This window comes from Hoplias malabaricus, chromosome 18, assembly GCF_029633855.1.
Source record: "Hoplias malabaricus isolate fHopMal1 chromosome 18, fHopMal1.hap1, whole genome shotgun sequence".
NCBI classification, from domain to species: Eukaryota; Metazoa; Chordata; class Actinopteri; order Characiformes; family Erythrinidae; genus Hoplias; species Hoplias malabaricus.
The window spans coordinates 16,518,604-16,537,816 of record NC_089817.1 but is presented as its reverse complement, the minus strand read 5'-3'; positions in this window follow the sequence as shown (position 1 = coordinate 16,537,816).

Sequence of the window (19,213 nt, the reverse complement as noted above, 5' to 3'; positions counted from 1 at the left end):
GGCCACATTGTTACGTCACTGTACTGTCACATTTTTACATCAAAGTACAGCCATATTGTTACATCACTGTACTGTCATTTGCTTGATACGACACTGGATGACTTTCTGAAACAGCTTTTCCATTGCCCCAAGGCTTGAGGCAGGCACTAGCAATTCAGTGACCAGTGTTACCCTGAGCAGTTGGGCAGCAGACACTGGGAGAACACACCATATTTTGATAACATTGTACTCCTAAGTTGGTACTAATTTTTGACCCACTGTACTACCATAAATATAACATTAAATTAGTTTACTGCCAGATTGACAGGTTGTTTTACTGCTTTTTGCCCTACTCTTTGTAGTCTGTGCCACATAAATTTCCCAGTGTTAAAGCAGCATTAAGAACCTAGACGTGGCCATTTCTACACTGTTACACCTGCAGTGAGAGGAGCAGATGACTCAGTTCTTCAGCACAATCTAGGTTTCTGTGACATTCCCAAAGGTCACAATTAAGACTTGGTTTTAGACTGTGGTCACTGGCAAATTCCCAGTGAAATATTTAGACCAGGACATGGCTTACTCTGATTCTGGGAAATGAGTCAAAAAGAAATAGGTCTGCACAACATTTACATACAACTAGGTCTTGATTAGCCATCATTCTGAATGTGTTCTGTTAAGCTGAAGCTGTCTAAATGAGGGGGTGTTGAGATGGTGCTGGAAAAAAAGGGCTCATATTTACATTTTGGACAAAAATTAAATTATGGAAAAAGAACTGATGATTAAATGCTTTTCTGACCTCTGCATCATTTCTGTGACACTTTTAATTTTGTGCCTGACACTTGTAAATTGCCTTGCACAGAACACAAAGTTATAAATAAATGAACTTCAGAAACAAATTATAGTACAAATGCTGAGACGCCACAAATCAGGCCTATTTCATCTGGTAGGAAAGGAGGGATAGACATTACCAAACCAAGTTATTTTGGCTGTAATCATGAAATACTGACTCTGTTCAATAGAATTTTATTCAATTTAACCTCTTTAACAAGATGTGAGACAAGAAGATGTGAGTTGCATCCCTGGTGATTAATCAAACATCTGATGGCCCTTCCTCTTCCATCACTCGGTGTAACAGAACTGAGCAGTTAATGTGTTCTCCTTCATGTACATTTAGGCTTGTGTGTCAATGACTTTGTCATTTGTCATTTTCTGCTACAGCTTCATCCTGTTAAGAGTAGTGATTTGCCCAGAATCATTGGGCACAAGGCAGTAACACTCTCTGGACAGGGCACCAGTCCATCACAGGGCAACACACACATAGCACTTTTCCACCAAAACAAGTTTTCTGGGTCATAAACCAATTTATGTTGGTGGTGGAAATTTGCTATAAGTCACTCACAGACTCACAACTGTGGCCACAATTGCACAGCCTATTTACCTACCAACTGTGGAAGGAATCCGGAGCAGCCAAAAGAAAGCCACACCGACACTGGGAGAACACAGCTAACTCCTCACAGAGCAAACTATATCACCACTTTTACACCCGAATGAAACCGTATTAGTGGATATTTGAGGTGGAGGATGAGCACACAGAGACAGTTGAGATAATGCTGAGACAAGTAACAGGAATATAGATCAGCAACTCTCATTATTTTGACACTCTAGCAAAGTAGTGGTAGCTTTGTGGGCTTATGAAGGAGAAGGTTTGTCATCTCTGAAACCTCTGTGATAGTAGCCTCCGTAGCCTTCAGTCAGAACTACATCGCATGTAGTCTGTCGGGAGAGTGTTTAATCATAGTTACATCCATGTTGTTGTTTTAAGCTGTTGCTAATTGGTAGCTCTTTGGCTACTCAAGCCGAACTCTCACACTAATACACACTTTAATGGCATTATTTAGTGTTTAGCACTATATGGTGTCCTCTGCATGATATCAGGTGTATTATTATTATTTTTTTTTTTTTTTTTTTTTTAATAGTTTACTAAGTTAGCTTGTAGACTAAAACTCCAGGCAACGCATTCCCCTGCCGACAATCACACCAGCTATCAGCACTTTATTCACCAGTAATTAGTGAATTTGGTTAAGATGTTCTGACTGCCTAAACTGAACTGATGAGCTTACCAGTCTTTTATACAGATTTTGATTTTAATGAACAGTTACTTTTCTTTGTCACTACACTTTGTTAAAGAGGCATAGAAATGCTAAATGTGATTGGCTGTTTGTGTATGACTCATAGCATGCACAATTATGAAGAGCCAGGACAGGAGCACCCTATTTATTTAGTGCTTTTCTTACAGTTTGAATTTAATGCATTTAAGTGAAACCATCAAAAATTCATTTGGACTATTTTTTTGTTATCAATGACTTATCTACACAATATATATTGCTATAATTTTATCGCCAAGGACTACTTTGAAGACAACAGGTTTTATTCTGTTGAGAACACAAGAAGTTTACATCTCATATTTCCAAGGTAAGACTTTTAAAAATCCCCCCACCACCCCCCACCATTTTTCATTTTTACAATGCTCACTTTATGTATCAATCAGTGGTGGCTTTATTTTTGCAAGGAAGCTTAAATAAATTCTATCAAATAATTAATATGAAGTATTTTGCTTCAAAATAAGCCAAAATCACAAATGATATAAATTTGTTTGTATGTTCGCTGTGTTAACTCCAGTCTCCCATCTTCCCCAGGCTCCCTACATCCCACTTAACATTCTGACTAAGCTCCTGTCTGTGTTTGTGCCAATTAAAAGCAAGCCAGGCCTTGGCCAATTAAAGGACATTTACTTTTCCCAGAGTGTTACATAACTAGCTGCCTGAGTGATAGGGTAATGGAAGGTAATGGTTAAAATCTGGCCTTGTGGGTGGAGCACCCATGTTCATTGGGAAATTATAAACATCTGAGTTCAGAGTGCATTTCAGACAAAATTTATATCCAGTCCAGACATGTAATGAGTTTATACTTCAACAATCAGTAGTCATTCATACGTGAAAAAACATGATAAACATGAAAACTCTCTACACAGCTTTGACTGGCTGACTGAAAAACACCTATAATCCTACAAACCCGATTTTTCTTTAAATACAATAATATGTGATTTGTTAATCCTCTTCAACATTTATTGTTACAAAAGCACTGCAAAAACTTTTTCAATAAAAAAAAATGAACACACTTTTTTGACAGATATCAATAAACTTAAAGACTCCTCAAGTTCCTCACAAAGCAGATTCATAAAAATGTGATATTAGCATTAGTATTTTTACCACTGATTTTGCACTCTTCAGCCAATGGATCACAGGCCACCTACTACACCTGTCCTTTATTAGTGATTGTCGCTCTGAAGTACTTAGGAATGATGTTTTGGCTTCAATTTTTGTAGGATGTTGTCAATTTTAGGTGATTTCTCTAATTGAGAATTCTGAGCTGTTTTTTTCCTCCCTGTCTGTGGATGGTTCTTTGTATATCTTGCTTGTTTTCTTTTTTTTTTTTCCCCTGACTATTGAACATGACTATTATAGAATATTCTATTATGAATAGTTGAATCCTTCAACTTCTATCATTTTGGAGCTTACACTTGGGCTTAGGGTTATATTTAATTTCAGGTTTATGGTTAGGAGCAGGTTTAAATCTGTTTTTCAGGGTGCCAGAAATTCATGCACAAATGGAAAGCTATCATTTGTATATATCATCCAAAACCTGGAATTGATTTTTAGTCATATATTTATTAATTAGTTTTAAGACCAGGCTAGTTCAGTTGTATAGACACTGGCCTTGTTAACATGGGTTTGATCCCCATTAATGCCTCACTTGTCCTAGGCTGGGAGTTTTAGAGAGCGCATATGGATTAATTCTAGCTTAATACTAGAAAATTAGCCCATCTGTTTGCCACCAAATGATGCTCCTCCACCTGTCCAATGGAGTTGTGTTAGCAGCTGTTTGTAAAGAAGCAATCGCTGGATCCACATTTCAGAGGAAGCATGTGCCTTCATACATTTAGCTTACAAACATGGTGTGATGAATGGAGACAATTTTCTGAATGGGCAGTCACTTAAAAAAACACAACAAAACAAAAAAAAACATTGGGTTCTTTTAATGAACAACCAGATATTTCCTGTGAAAATACATTACATCTATTTCATTCTCATCATACTGGATATTTCACTGTGAGATCTTAAAGATTCCTTGGGCTGCAGCCTGTTCTGGAACTACTTTTACAGTTTACAGTATTTTGGAAAGGGAGTCTGCTTAAATCACATGGACATTTAGATTGATTGCAGTAGTAGTAAGCCACTTCAGATCCCCTTTTGCTCTGAAGGATTACATTTTGTCATATTGTTTGTGTAAATGTGTTTGTAAATGGAGCCTTGCTAAGCTATAGATATCCATTACAGACTAAAGAATAATAAATCATAAAGAGTGTCTGTTAGAAAGAAAGTCTAGGGAGGATAGAGGATTATGTTCAATACACAAGTGAGTTATAGTGTGTATTTCCTTAACTGTGGCTGTGAATGTGTTTAGACGCACAGCTGTGTGTGTGCACGTGTGTGAGTGTGTGTAAGAGAAACAGACACACAGTGCTGTGCAAATGTCAGAGATCGTCCTTTTTTATTTAATTTACAGCCAATAAAAGCATAAGGTATGCATACAAATTAATCATAAGCCATGGGGAAACTAATGTAAAATATATAATAATTAAAATTACATAAGCAATTAAATTTGAAAATAATTAGTTTTACTTGGTGACAGTACGATATATACCTACACAGATTAGCCATATAATTATGACCATTTTCTAATTTGTTTTCAAATATTTTCTAACTTTTTCTAATTTATTCACCTCAATTCTCTCACCTCCACAACCATAAAGAAACACTTTGTAGGTTTACGATCACAGAATACCGTCCATCTCTTGTTATGCCTACTTTGCTAGATGGTTTAAGTGTTAATTTATTTTTCTTATGGTTAAAGGATGGACAGAAATACCTGTGGATGTTTTCAGATCTAATGCAATAGAGGTGTTAGATTTCCTCCTAAAGATTTTTCTGTGTTTTCTCCTATAGTCCACATACAAACTGCATTATAGGTCACAGACTTTTTTGGAAAACCTAGGAAAATGAAAAGTTGAGTGGAACAGTTTTGACTGGAAATCGAATCTGTGACTTTTCCACAGTAGAGCAACAAAATAGGACAATGTGGAATAAATCCCTTCTCTCACATACTTTCAAATGTTTTGTCGGTTTCCTCCAGAGATTAAAAGAGGGTGTGGGAACCTTTTATCATTTCCTCTGCATTTTGACGAAGTTTTATCACAACAAATCCAAAATGAGTTCAAGTGCTTTTTTTCTGAAAGGAAACGAGACACACACAACACAGTCGGTCTCTTTGTTTTTGAAGGTTATGATAATAACCTCAGCTGAATGTTGAAATGGAAAAAAGGATCACGCGTGTAATGTTGAAATGGAGACAATGGAGAGATGAAGGCAGGCCATGTGCTGAGCAGTAGGGGAGCTGTGCTTTTGGCTCCACTGTCCACTGCTGAGACAGTAGGTCATCACACTCTACAGGATCAGCTCTCTGCACTTGTCCAAGAAGTGACTGCATCTGTGGAGCTGAGCTAATTGTGTGGATGTTATTAGCTTTTCCTTCAGGGTCCAAGACTTTGTGTCACTGAGCTGAGAGGATTAATCCAGAGTTCCAGAGCTCACTCAATCTTCCCCCTGTGGAACAGCTTGACATTTACATCTAATCAATTCTTTTAATCTCAGACACTGCTTATTCATTCGTTCATCTGCAATGTTCCCCGAGAGATTCCATGGAGGTTGCCAAAGTAGTATGGGAAACCAGGGTTGCTGTTATGAACCATTTGGATTTTGTACTCTCATAATGTGAACTGTGTTGGCATTCTTGGCATTAAGTCAGGCTTGTTAATTGTGGGTTGTGCCTTGTCTCCACTTCTGTTCATATTCTTAGACAGGGTTCTGTCAGGGGACTTGGGAGGTGGCACCTCTTCTATGTGCAGTTGTTGTTGTCTTCTGGCTTCTTGTTACGGAGGCCTCCAGCATGTATATGAACATGTTGCAACCAAGTGTGGAGCAACAGTTATGAGATCAACACGTCCAAGTTTGTGGCCATGGTTATCTACAAGAAATGGTGGAATGCCCTATCAACATGGCAGAGTTCAAGTACCTCAGCATCTTGTTCACAGATCACAGCTGAGCCATAAAGCAAAGCTCTGAATTTAGCAGTCAACCCTCACCTAAGGTCATGAGTTGTAGGTAATAACCAAAATATCATAATTGTAGGTATGTATTTTTCTTTAGTGGGTTGCTGGGCAGTAGCTCCATGATTGACTGAGAAGCTCTGTAATCTGAGAGGGGTTTGGAGTAGAACTGCTGTACCTTCATGTTAAGAAGAGCAATTTTAGGTAGTTTGGGCATCTGATCATTATGTCCCACCGGACACATTCCGCTGGAGCTATTCCAGGCAGAGTGAAGTGAGAGGAAGCCCAGGGATTGCTGCAGGGATTACATCTCCCAGCTGGCCTGGAAATGCCTGGGGATCCCCCAGGAACAGCAAGAGGAATCTGCAGGTGACAGAGAAGCCTTGACTTCTTTGTTGGCCGAGCCTAAAATGGATTAAGAAGATGAGATTAGATGATCTGCCATTAATTACTCATGCATGCTCTTCTGGGATGGCTTTAGATGCTGCAACACTTCTATGTCAATATGATGGTGTTTAACCAAAAGAGCATCAGTGTGGTCAGATACTGATATGTAGGGTTTAGTTCTGGATCCCTTGATCCCAAGTGTCTAGATGCTGACACTTGGCATTGGACATGGTAGCTTTCAGGGTCATGTGCAGCTGATAGAGATTTGTTTTTCGTTTTAAGTTAACTATAGGGTTTATAAATGCTGTGCACACACAAATGATTGCTTGTATCCCAAGTTGGCCTTATATATTGTGGCTGATTTTTAAGTGGCGTCTACAAATGGTTGGATAAATAATGTATATCAGCTGTGTGGAGGATTTTCAGTATAGAGGTTTGAGTGCAGAGACCATAGGTTGCCTGAATCAAATGACAACAAGGTCAAAAAACTACAGCTTGAAATGTTAGTGTGCTCTATTTCAATGCTATTTAGTAATACAAATAAAAATAACATTAAATAAATATTATATAAGGCACACATATACATAATCCACCTCCTCATTGTATGACTCATGTTCAAATCTCATAGATAAAGGTAAACATATAAAAACTGACCTTTCTGGTGGATGACTGGAAAATAAAGCATGCTATTGAATTCTTTATTGAAAGAATAGGTGAGAATTTCTTTATTGAAAGATAATGCCTTGCTTTTTGTGCTCTGTTTAGAAAACGTTGATTGCCCACGTTGAATCATTCTCTCTCCAGGATCAAATTGCTGTCAGTGGGGAGTTTGAGAAGTTTTAAAAACCTTTAGAAAAAGGGATAATTACAGTTATTTCACAAATTATAGTATGCAAAGTTTGGAAAAGTTTGCCTTTTACCTTACAGATGATAAGCATTAGTGTCACATGGCACCTTGAGGCTTCATTCAGAATAAACTTCCTTAAAATATTCCAGTTCCATCATCCAGACCTAAAGCTCCAATGAGCTCAGCCAGCTGTTATAGAGTTTATTTCTCTTCTGTTCCCCTCAGGACTTCAGCACAGAGCCAATCTGCTGTAACTCAACCTGTAAGTACTGTTGAAATCTGGACGATGCACAGTCTTGCATTGTATATGACAACAAATTGATTTACTCTAGAGAGCCAAATACCCTCTCATCCATTTGTTTATTTATTTATTTATTTACACTGGCATTCAAACAGCCATTTATTTGATGATGTTTTGGAGTCTGCTGCCTCCCCCCCCCCAAAAAAAAAACAAAAAAAAGCCATGGAGAAATTAAGTGGTTCTTTTTATAATCATTTCCACAGCATTGATTCTCTGGGTAGACATGGGATGCCAGATTCAGTGAAGCTTCTCCAAGAGGTACATTTTTTTGACTCAAAGATTTCACAACACAAATTTTAAAATAAAGGGGAAGGCATGTGCTGACATGTTCAGGGTGGACATGGTGTCACCAGGATTTAAGGGAGCCATGGTCACCAGCACACAGACACCAAAATCAAGCTAGTCATTCAGGAGCAGCTCAGACAAACAAATTGACAATGACTAAATAGTCTGAGAGGGTTTAAGGGTAAGGCAGAAAGTGTTACTAATATATTATTTTGTTATATATAGTATTAGTAAACATTTCACTACTTTTAAACCCACAAGCAAATTAAAATCGACTAACCATTGGAAGGTAGATTAAATATTTATTACTGATTGGCTTTATGCAAAATAGCCACATGTCAAATTGTCTAGAGGTGTGTGTGTAAGAGTGACTGGATATTCATGCCTTCTGCCCAGTGATTCCAAGTAGGAATGGTGTTCATACTTGAGTTCAAATATTCAAAGATTAATATTTAGTGTTTCAGTAATGTAATTCAGTCTATACAGATTCAATTAAGTATATAACTGGCCGACACCCTCAATTCAGTGTAATGAAGCTAAAATGGTGCCGATTTCACACTACACCAAATTATTTATGAAAACTCCCATAACTTCGTGTTGCAGACATCACCATGTAGTTTTAATAGTGATAGACTTTCTCAATCACTTAATTAATGTTCTCGAAACAGTGTCTGTAAACTTTCCTAAAAGGTATGTAGAATAATTCAGTCATGGCAGCAAAACCTGTCTCTTGTAAAGCATTTTATACTTCTTTAGACACAACAAACCCTTATGAATGCATCATTTGATGCTTCCTAAACAACTCATGTCCATGTAAACACATAGTTATCACAGAAACAGAGTTTTCAAGTACCCGTGGATCAATGAAAAATGAGACAAAAGTGAGTGTCTCTATCAAACCAGCGCTAGTTCATTTCTGAAGTGCTAATGCTCCGAGCTGAAAGCTATTTCTCCAGCAGATCCACATTGACGAAATAGTGCCAACTTCTGGCTGAATGGGAAAACTTTACTGAAATCTCTTCAAATTTCCGGAGAAAAACTGTTAAAATACTTCTGAAAATAAAATAATTTTCAAAAAAAAAAAGTTGAAGGGTATTTGTTTTCATTCAACTTATAAGTAAAACAATTTTTTTGTCTTAAGGAAGGAGCAAGAAAGAGGTATTCGATTATACCACTTACAGTCATCTCTGTTACCTACCTTTTGATCCACCTTGTAGATGTAAATTCAGAAAGTGTAGCTCATTGTTGCTGCACTCTGTGTTGGTCATGCTATAGTTCCTCATCAGTGGTCAAACACTAAATACTGTCCCCTGGAACACGTTTGACTGGATGTTTTTGGATGGTGGATTATTCTCAGTCAAGCAGCACTGCATTGTTTGATCCACTTGTACTAGCACAACACAAACTAACACCACCATCACATCTGTTTCACAGCAGAGCTAGGGATGAAAACCCTCTGTAATTGTTGAACTACAAAGTGCACCTGTGTTGAATGTTTAGCTGGTAAAATGGACAATGAATGTAGAATATTATGGTGCTAGTTATTTTTGAGCCTTCTGTGTAATTCTGAGCTTTTTTGCCAGACACTAAAAATGAATATCTTGTATTTTATGAGATGAGCTATTTGTTCTCCTAATCTTTTTGAATCTGATAAAATCCGAATAACTGTCCAAAATACTGTCAGTTGTAAATTCTATTCAATCACACTCATCACTGAGATAAATGGTGCCGAAATGGAGCCATAAAGGGTCAGCTATGAAAAAAGTTTATTGGTGGAAATTTTACTCCTTTCAAATGATATGACAGCACAGTGAATTTAGGTTCTAACTTGTTCAGACGTCTTCTGAAGGTAAGAAGTGAGACGAGATCTTTCAAAAAGTCTTTCCTTTGTGACTACATGCCTGGACTTGGCTTGAGTTATGGTACACGCACTTAAGGGATCAAGCCATGTGTCTGTCAGTTTTTCCACTGAAAACACAGAGGTCAGTGGAGATAATGTTGCTACGGAACATAGTAGCATTTAGGAAAGTTTTGTTATGCTTGAGCAGAGACATCTCATGATAATTTTGAGCACCTGTAGTGTACAAATAAGTCTGTGTGTGTGTGTGTGTGTGTGTGTGTGTGTGTGTGGTATATAATTGTCATTTAAAAACATATTCCACCTTTTTTGACTTTTTATGGTAACTGTTACATTGTATTAAAAATGTAACAAAAATGTATTAAAAAATATTATACAACAAAGATAACCTAAAAATTAAGTCAAGATAAGAATTAATTTGTCACTACGTTTATTATGAGTTTGATCAAGGAAATGTAAATGCTGCAAAACATGCATTGATTTGTTTCTTGGGTATCCTAAAGTATGTGAGAGTATTGATTTAGATGATTTAAAGATGGTTTGTTTTCTCAGGACAACATGGTGGCACAACACATTTCACCCCAGGGTTAGTGTTAGGGTTGGTGGTTATCTAATTAAAAACCTCCCACATGCTGGTCTCTGGCCTACAGAGATACAGTTGGGGGCCTCCAGATGACTGTCTGTGAGGTGTTTGGTGTGTTCTTCCCATGTCAGCCCATGGCGCCCCCTCCAGGGTGTGTTCCCGCTTTGCGCCCAGTGATTCGGGGTAGGCTTTGGACCAGGGGTGGGCCTTTATCTCCATCTACACCTACTTTCCAAAATTGAAATGCCCATTCATGGCATTGAATGATATTTCCCAAATGATGCATCATTTTATGGAGCCCTGTTGGGGTCACTAGGAGAGAAAAAATATGAAAGTTAATAAATGGTACACTTTTGTAAACCATTTGTAAACTGTACCCTCAATTTAGCAAAACAGTGATCATGTATTTGTATACAATTGTCTAATATTAGATGATTTATGTATTTATATTTATTACTTCCTTCCATATTTATCTGCCAGTTAACAAACAGTGTGTTGTTTGGTGTGATTTGATGATATTTCACTGGAATACAAATATCCAGTAGTTCTTTATTCCTGTATACAAGGCCATAACCTCTCTAGGTTGCATTGGCTTCATGATGGGATAATATAAACATAACTACGCGATGAGAGTACAGTTTACAAATCTGAAGGTACAGTTTTGCTAAACTGAGGGTATGGTTTACAAACCCAAGGGTATGGTTTACAAGCTGAGAGTGCAGATTACTAAACTGAGTGCCATAGCTTCTAATCAAGCGTATAAACAACACCACAGAGACATGTTAACAATGTAAAACTTGATTTCCATAAGAAGAGGTTTTCAGTCATAATTTACAAGTTAGTGACTATATTTATTTAAGTATTATTAATAAAATTTATTTAAGTAAAATTAATAATTATCCATATTATTGTGTGTAACAGTTGAAGTTTGAATTTGAAATGTGAGAAATTGCTTGAAGTCTTCATTTTGATTCAAATTGTTCCCATAGAAGACAAAAACTTCCATTACCCCTCTTCCATTCCATTCCAAGTCCCTTAGGCCCTTTTTGGAAACACCTGTGATGTGAAGTCCCTGTTCTACAGCCAAGGAAAGACACACCATTGGTGTTTTTATCATTTGTAATCATCAAAAAAAAAAAAAAAGGTTTGTGAACTGTAGAAATTCCATCACACTTACAGAAAACTGGAACAGAATTTGTAGATCTTTACAGCATGACTTCTTGTTCTTCAGCAGATTGCCCAAGGTCATGTCCAGTCTTCTTTGGAGGAGAAGCTAAGATAATATAAGAGTTCTTTTCCATAAACAGTGCTGGATGACAGATATAACTCTAGGGCTACTGAGGCTGCTGGGCACTTGCCAGAGTAAAGCCTCTTACAAAAAGTCAACATGACCATGCACAGTTCCCTCAATGTATACTAAGTGAAATAATCTGAAGGAAAATAGTGTTGGACAGATGGAATTAACCAGTGGGGGTGTGATAAGATTAAGTCCCCATTGAAACTGTCTGTTGGTTTATGTAGATGAGTTCTTTTTCTGAGTGTATGACTCTCTACCATGAGGGGAACACCAGCTGAATGGTGTGTGTCTGGAAAACACAACGCAGATGAGGTTTATAAACCACAGCTTTTGCTTCCATGTTTCACATTGGGGTAATCTCAGCCTTGACAGGTCTAAAAATATAAAGAAACTTTGCTTTGGCTCCATCACTCATCGTGTTAAAGGTTTGTTATTTTAAATGGAAAATTAAGCACATGGAAACTCCAGGCATATCCTTAAACTGTGTTAAAGGCAGAGTAGCATATTCTTCCATATTTACATATCAGGTAGTCCATTTCCAAATATTGTATTTGAAATCCTGCATGAGAACAAGTGTTAATCAAGTTCAGCTTTTTCAGTAGCTGTAATGAATTAGAGCACGTGGATGCAGAACGCATTTGCAAGAAATTGTGGTGAATAAAAAGGACAATCACAGTAATCTAAATAGATCAAACAGATGCTGTTCTGATTAAACATAAAGAAACAATCATATGTTGCAAGATATATAGAAAATTTGTAACTTATTTCAGAAGGCCTACTGGTGGCCATTCTGCTGGCAACCTTCCAACCTTCTTAACCTTCATTGGATGTCAGTGTAAAAAGATTTTATTCCATGAAATTTTGTAACATTTATATTTGTCCATTCAGCATGTTTACACAATGGGAAGGACAGCTGCTGTGTTGTAAATGTAGTAAACTAAAAATCAACACAAATGAAGATACATGTTGTTCATTGCACAATGACAATCACAATATATATCTTTTTTCATAATCCTATCATCAGATTTGTATCCACTTGGAAATGCTGTTACTCTATGTTACTCTATGTGAAAAGTGAGGAAAGAGAAGCTTCTGCTGTGAAAACAGTTCAAATCTTGTTTTCAAAAATGGGGGTGGCATCAAAGCTACATTTTATGGCTATTATAAGACAGGTAAGGTTGTATTATATTAGTGGTACAGATTAATTTTAAAGTGTTTTAGTGTAATGTATAGTTGCAATATAATATTCAAACATTCTCCTGCTCTTTTGTCATTTTATGGTAACTGTGGAGTGGTATTAAAATAATGTATTAATTACCATTTTATTCAACAACAAGCTTAAAATGAAATAAATTGAAAATGGCAAGCAAGAAAAATGAATTCAACACTGCATTCGTCATGAGTCTCATCAAGGAAAATATGATACAAAAGCATGTTTATCAATTTGTTCTGTTCTTGGCAATAATACTATATCCAAAAGTGTGTTTGAGCATAGGTTTAGACAATTTAAAGATGGTGATTTTTTATGTTAGTGATCGTGATAATGGGGTATTGCTACTTAATTTTCAGGTTTCTGGTTTTTGCATGAGTGTAAGAACTGTTAATTCAGCCGTATTTGACAGAGAGTTCTTGAGGTGGCACCACTACATCATCTGTTGTTAGTTCAGCCATATTTCACATTCCAGTTCATGAACTAAATTTGGAACTGTCCAGCGGTGACCAAATGTCCTGTTTTCCCTGGACAACTACTCTTTTTAGGACCTAAAAAGGGATTTTTAAATCGGGATTTTTGCTGTCTGCAGGCTTTCCCCGACCCATTTTTTACCATAAGCCCTGAATCCTTCTTTAAAATGTTCACCTTGATGACGTTGTTGAAAGGTGAGCAGAAGGTGTGAGGGTTGAAGTGTTCAAGGGATCAAAGAGTTGAATTGGGACACGGTCGCTTCACTTCAGCGCTGTAGGTTCACCATCCACCGCGGAGCAGCTCAGTGTTTTATTGGCGCCTCGAACAGAAATGTGTTGAACGTTGTTGAGGTAATATTTATCATAGTTTCTTTTTTATGTTTAGAGAATATTTCTGTGACCCAACCTTTTGTTTTCTACTATATATTTAACAAACAGAAAGTCATCTTGACAGTTCCTATAACGACACAAATACACGGACACATCTCACCGTTACTGACTTTCTGACAAGTAAATTACATCTGCACTGCTTTTTGTTTAACTTTACAAGAAAACAGACAAAACCTCCGGATAATTAAAACCAGAACACCAGAGTGAGGGGTTACTCAAAAATAATGAGGCTGTGAATTTGTTACAGCACCGTTTTATCAGTCTGACCCTTATAGAGATGTAAGTAATTACATAAATATCTTGTTCCCAATGATGAAGCACCAAAGCTTCTGGACCTTCCAATGACAAAGGTATGTATTTTGGGCATTCCTGTTTTTTTGAAATACCAGAAACTCCTCTGTGACAATGGCTATAGGACTAATGGCGGCCCAGCTAAACTAGGCTTGCCTAGTTTCTCTTTGCACTTTTAAATACTATGCAACAATTACAAGAGAGAGGGTGGCGCATGGCACAGCAGGTAGTGTCGCAGTCGCACAGCTCCAGGGACCTAGAGGTTGTGGGTTCAAGCCCCACTCCGGGTGACTGTCTCTTTGAGGAGTTTGGTGTGTTCTCCCATGTCCACGTGGGTTTCCTCCCACAGTCCAAAAACACATGTTGGTAGGTGGATTGGTGACTCAAAAGTGTCCGTAGGTGTGAAGGTGTTGCCCTGTGAAGGACTGGCACCCCTTCCAGGGTGTGATCCCACCTTTCGCCCAGTGATTCCAGGTAGGTTCTGGACCCACCGTGACCCTGAACTGGGTAAGCGGTTACGGACAATGAATGAATTACAAGAGGCGCAGGGTTGGTCCATTTTTAAAGCAAATGAATAAACAAGATGAGCTTATAACATGCAAAACTGACAATAAAAACACTCAAATGCTTAAAACGTTCTCATTTCTGGCAATTTATCTCAGAATCACCCAAAGTAAAGCTAAACAAAAGCAAAGATCTAAAGACAGAATGAGTAGGAAATGGTTAACTTACCACCATTAGCCATAATCTAATGAGGAAGTGTGCATCTGAGTTCTGCGAAAGTGGCGTGGGTTGAGTGGACGACTGCTGTGTATAGAGAAGTGCTCCACTTCCACAGCTGGAGCTGCAGTGGAACAGTGAGTGCTATCTGCCAGTCTTCTCTCTGATGACATCAGACTCCAACAGATGGCCTAACTGTTAGAGGCCCACGGAGAACAAGATGTGGAAACATTCAGATTTTATCTCTTTATAAAAATAAATTACTATTAAATTTGATCCATTCAAATTATACTACTGATTCCAAATTCATCTATGGTTTTGTCAGGAGCGAGGGGCGGATTGAGGGACGTTAGACTGGACAGGGGTACGTGACTGGACAGAAGACAGGACAGGTGACATGACACTAGACTGAAACGGAGACGGGACTGGAGACTGGACAGGGGATTGAAAGGGAAACTGGACCGGAGACAAGACAGGTGACTGGACATTGGACGGATACGGGAACTGGACGTGAGACAAGACAGAGGGTTGACACGGGGACTGGACAGGACTAACAGGGGACTGGACATGAGACAAGACAGAGGGTTGAAACGGGGACTGGACAGGACTAACAGGGGACTGGACAGGAGACAAGACAGGGGGTTGAAACAGAGACTGGACAGGGCTGACAGGGGACTGGACTGGACTTGGCAGGGGAACAGGTACAAGAACATTACAGGGACTGACACAAACACAGTGACCGGGACAGGGACAGAGACAAAGGCTAACACGGGTACTGGGACAAGGACAGAGACAGGAACCAAGACAGGGACAGACAAAGGAACCAATATAACAGGTGGGTGCCCAGGACTGGCTAATGTCTGTGGGGCAGTCTGAGGAACCAGCCTGGGCACAGTTCTGGGGATCGGCCCTGAAGTCCTTCGGGCCGACCTACGGACATGGACAGGAGCGGCGGGTGCCGCCATAGTCACGGGGACAGGAGCGGCGGGTGCCGCCATAGTCACGGGGACAGGAGCGGCGGGTGCCGCCATCACGGAGACTGGAGCGGCGGGTGCCGCCATCACGGAGACTGGAGAACGTGCGACGACGTCCACGGAGGCAGAGGAATCTGCGCCGTCGTCCACGGAGACAGGAGAGGCACGCGTCGCACTCACGAAGACAGGAGAGGCGCGCGCCGCGCTCTCGAGGACAGGGGCGGCTGGAGGCGCCGCGTTAATGAAGACAGGCGTGGCCGTTGGAGCCGCTTTTACAAGGACAGGAGTTTGTGCTGCTCGCCGGGCTCGCGCTGGAGCTGTAAAGGGTTTAGGGGGTTTCACAGGCGCACCCATTAGATCCCCTCGAGGTGCGCCCCTGTTAGCCTCAGACCTCAGAGCTACGGAGGTGAGGCTAACAGCACCTACCCTTAACGCCCCCCCAAAAATTTCCCCGGAACTGAGGGGGTAATCCCCCAGCGAGGGGGGGACTCCAGCACGCTTTTTCCGCCGACTCTTACGACTCGCACTGGCGTAATCACTCGATTCACGAGCTGCCTCCTCCTGTAGGCGTTGATTAACGCTGGCATGTATCTGCCGGAGCCGGCTACTCCACATCGCAGCCCTGTCGAACATATTTTCTGTGCTAGCTGCGTCCTGGTGGTCGTACATTCTGTCAGGAATCACGGAGCGGACTGACTGAGGCGGACGCACTCGCTAAAACACAGTATATTTAATAAAGGATTATAACAACATAACGAGACTTAAACGGAATGAAAACAAACGGAGCAAAGCAGGCTAAATAAACACGGGTAACTAGACAGGGTAAGCGTGACAGACGGACAAAAAGCGAAAACAACGACAACGGAAAACAGACGGGGAGAAGCTGTGGAGACAGACGGACGGACGGACGGACAAGAAAACACGACCGACTAGAGACATGAGAAATGAGAACTGTACGACAAACAGGACGTGACACAATAGGGCTTAAATACAGACACAAATGAAAAAACACCTGGACAGATAACGAGGACGGGTTAACACATGACACGGACGAGGAGGCGGAACAAAGGCGGAGACTCGAACATAAACAAAACATAGCCATGTGCTAAAAAGAGCACATGACCGGGGACAACAGACATGACGAGACGAAGGCGTGACAGGTTTACACTATACATAGAGTATGTTTAGGGATCTCAGCTTTAGGTGCATCTATTGCAGAAACAGGCTCAATTTCGCCCTAAACATATATTCATAGGAAAGCATTCCTGATAGAACGAGATCCAAAGTTTACTGTGCCCAATGCTCAGTGTTAGCAAGTGGGCTATAAAGCCACCCAGCACTGAGCTATGGAGCAGTGCAATTACATTCTTTGGAGTGACTGAGCACACTCCAGTGTACATTTGGAGTTGGAGTTTTGTTATTCAGAACTAATCATCAAACATCAGTACCTAAGGCTACAAAAATTTTTGTGGCCAAATGCAGCCTCTGCAAATGCTCACTGAGAAGAGCCTGGTGTTGCAGCAGAAAGTGATAACCACATTATTATTACCCTTCAAGCACCTGAGATAAAACTCATTTTAAAAGATGTTTTTTATTTTTTATTTTTATTTTTTTTTCCTTTAAACTTGGTCCACTGCTGTGTTTTGAATTAGCATAGTGATGAGTTTACCATTACATATTCCTGTAACCATTTCAGTTTAATGCTGCTGTAAATCCTTATGTTTACAAGTGTTTACGTGGTGTTGATCACCGATCTCCAATGTTTAAAGGGTCCATATACTTATTTGTTTCTTTTTATCCCTTAAATTAAAACGAGCCTTGTGTGTTACACCATGGTGATGCTACAGACAGCTGCTGTCGACCAGTTACAGAGTTGTGGGATCCTGGGTTTGATCCTTGCTTCAGGTTATTGTAAGTAAGGAGTTTAGTGTGTTTTCTCTGTATCTGTTTGGGCTTACGTCCGTTTTGTATCACGTTATAACCCTAGCAAGCACAATTTGTACAATGACTAATAGCTATGTACGGTGTTTCTCAGCCTCACACCACCAACAGAACACAACGTACAAAAAGAGCAATAAGCTACCACTAAAAATACAACTTACCACCCCCCACCACCCTCCTCCCTCCTCAAAATAGCCATGATAGAGAGCAATAGTTCACCAGCCACCTGTGGTTCTGTCCTTTTTTCCTTTCCCTTGCTGCATATATATATTTTTTAAATAATATGTCAAATGTGACCTTTAAACACAGTAATCCATTGCTCATCTTAAAAAAATCACGAGCCCAATAATCCTAATATCCTGCTCCAACCATATTCACATTGAAAACCCATCATACAAATTCTTCATCATAGAACACAGGAACGAAAGGCAGTGATATATTGTCCTCTGGGAGTAAATTTGATCACGAACATTCATTCGTCCTTGAAAGTAGGTTTTCCATATTTGATCTCACTGAGGAGAATGTAATGTTATACATAGATCAAGGGAGAAAAAAAATTTACTTTTTTTTTTATTATTTTCTTAGGATTGCAATCAAATTCATATCATTTTCTTCATCTGGTCAGTGACAAATGACTCATAATGACTTGCAAATGTGAAAACTTTAAACCAGTCTCAGCTACTCATCAAGAAAGATATGCAGCATTTGGGATCAGAGTATCATGATCATTTTCCATGCTTTTGAGGACTGGTTTAATGCAAGCTGGTTACTCAGCAAGGGTCTGAGGTAAGAAAAGAGGACATATGACATTCCTTTTTTAGTTTTTTGAGTAGAATATTCACCTAGGAACCTCTGATACAAGCGACAATGTACATGGAGCTTCTACACAGTGCAACTAAATGTGACAGTGAAAATTTTACAACATACTCTGTGTATAAGGTTAATGTAAGATAAACCACCCGAGATAAAACAATCGACCACAAGATTAAAACCACTGAAACGTGAAATGTATAACACTGATTATCTCAATACATTGGCACCTGTCAAGACCACAATATAATATTTTAAGCCACAAAATCATAAAATGAGACCACAGAAAAAAAATATATATTATGTCCAAAAATAATATTTTGAGACCACAAAATAATAACTTGGCATAACAAACATAATTCATGTTGGCAATAATGTATTATTTTGTGGCTATAATACATTTTTTGTTGGATGATATATCATCTCATGGCCTCAGCATATACTTTTGTGGCTCCAAATATTATATTGTGACCACAAAATATGATATTGTAGCCTCATATTATTTTGTGGCTACATCTTATTAAAAACATCCACCTTGTCACCTCATGGGCTGTGTAATATCCCACCCTTTGTAATGAGATAATGTTGTTGGTTTCACCTTTTAGTGGTTTTACACCAGAGGCGATTGCTCTAAGACTGCA